Below are 2,241 nucleotides of genomic sequence, written 5' to 3' on the forward strand. Positions count from 1 at the left end.
TTCCCCGGCCGGCCCTCGCTCGGCGGCTCAGGGCGCCCCGCCGGAGGCGACCCCGGCCTGCCGGTGCCCGGACGCCGGGCCCCGCGATGGATGGCCGCCCGCGCGCCCGAACGAGGGCTATGGCGCGCGAGAGTTGGCCGAACGCGGAGGAGAGCCCGCGCCCGAGCGCCCGGCCCCGCGATTGCCGTTACTTTGGGGCGCCTGCCCCCCCCCCCCGTCCCGAGGGCGGGCTCGCCCAGACCGCGTGCATGCCCCGCGCCCAATGGTCATGCCAGGCGTGTCCGTGCGCCCTCCGCGCCTCGGTTGCCCCCTCTTTCGGGCCAAGCTCGTGCTTCTCCCCGGGTCCCCCCCCCCCCGGGGGGGGGGGGGGGGGCGGGGGCGAACCCCGGGCCCGCACGCCGGAGCCCTCTGAGGAGTGTGTGGCTCACGGACAGCCCGAGCGGTTACACCGGGCCGACCCGGGGCCCAGGGCCTAGTCCCTGCGAGGTGCACTCTCCGACCGGCTGGCGTGCACGCGCGCACCCAGACGCCCCGGGTCTGCTTGGCGTTCGTCCCTCTCCCGGGCCAGAGAGGGGGGGGGGGGCGGCATGTCGGCGAGCGGCCCCAGACACCGCATATGTGTCTCCCTGGCGAAAGAGGACACCGGGGGGAGCTCGCCCGGCGGTTGGAGAGGACCTTGGACCGCGGGACAAAGGGGCGTTCCCACACGTGGAGGAGCAAAAACTGCCGGAGGGTCCCTCCGGCCAGCGCGCCGGGCTCACAAAATGGACACACACACGCACACCACGCCAACACCTCTCTGCGCTTGCCGCGACGCACGCGCCACGCGCACCCGGCGAAGGTCGTATATATATATCGGGCAACACGCGGGGGCGAGCATCGGCCGCGGGCGCCCCCCCCCCCCCCCCCCCGCCCCCGGGCCTGATCGCCCCCCCCCCCTATCCCGCAGCGTGCCGCCCCTGGGCATATTGCCCTGCTGAGTGGAAGCGGGAATGCTTCTCCCTCGGGCAAGGACCCGCGCGGTGCTGGCACACCGCCGCCCGCCCGGGCCTGGCCTCCTGTGCCGGCCTCGTGAGAGACGCGGGGACCGGCAACAGCCGCCACACCAACGCGCCCTGCAACATTGCGCACACATGCCTCCCCTCCTGGCCGGCTCGCCCTGGCAAACGCCAGTTGCCCCACCGGGGGGGGGATTCGGCACAGAAGCCTGGACCGGATGCAAGTGGCCGGGTCTCGCCCAAGTGCCTTCCCGCCCGGCGCGGCCCGGCGCGACAGCGGCCCACGACGCAGTCCGGGCGCGCTGGAGGGCCCGTATTATGGGCGCGGCGGGCCCGCACCGAGACACAAAAGAGGGCCGGAGCACGAGGCGGGGCGGGGGCCACGAGTAGCACGCAATCCCCGGCCCCCATGGCCTAGGACTGGGGCGGCCGTTACCGGCGTATCATGTGCATGCACGTGAGGCATTTCCGTGCATCGGGGTTCTGCTATTCCAGGATGCCCATGTCGCCCCGGGTCGCCTTTCTCCGCAGGCCCCGCCCGCTGTCTGTCTTCTGCCTCCCCTCCCCGGGGGCGGGGGGGGGGGGGCGCCGCTTGGGGGAGGCGGTCCGGGGCACACACATCCCCCTCGGGAGGCGACGCCGCCGGAGGGGGCGGTCAGAGGGTATTGTGCCGAGGGAGGAGGGCAGCCTGGGCCAGGGGCACATCGGCCGGGGCCTGGGGCCTTTAACCGGCACCGGGGCACCCCCCTCCCCCCCTCCCCGGGGGGCAGCACCCAGGCTAGTGGCGGAATCGCGTAGAAGGTGCCAGAAGACGGTTGATCCGGCCCTCGGTTTGAGCTGTGGAGACCGGGGCCGGGGGGGGGGGGGGGGGGGGCCCGGCCGTCCCGTGCGCCCGGGCGATGGGAACGGGACAAGGGGGCGGAGGCCCGGACAAAAACACATATGCCCTCCTGTATTATTGTTGTTTTTTCCCGGCACAAAGCCGGCTGCCGGTGCGGGCGTGTGTGTGTGTGTGGCTGCGATCGGCTGGCTGCGCCCAGTCCCCCCTCAGCAGAGCCCGGGGGACGAACGCGGGTCCGCGGGCGCCGTGCTCCCTGCGCCCATGCGCAGGGCGCCTCCCCGTCCCCCCCCCCCCCGCTCTGCCCAGGCTCCACACCGCTGGGCAGGCCCCTCGGTCATGATGTGTGGACTTCGCCCGGGGGGCATAGGGGAGGGCAGCGATGTGCGGCGATGTGCGGGGACG

Source organism: Fonticula alba (genome assembly GCF_000388065.1).
Source record: "Fonticula alba strain ATCC 38817 unplaced genomic scaffold supercont2.7, whole genome shotgun sequence".
Classification (NCBI taxonomy): domain Eukaryota; order Rotosphaerida; family Fonticulaceae; genus Fonticula; species Fonticula alba.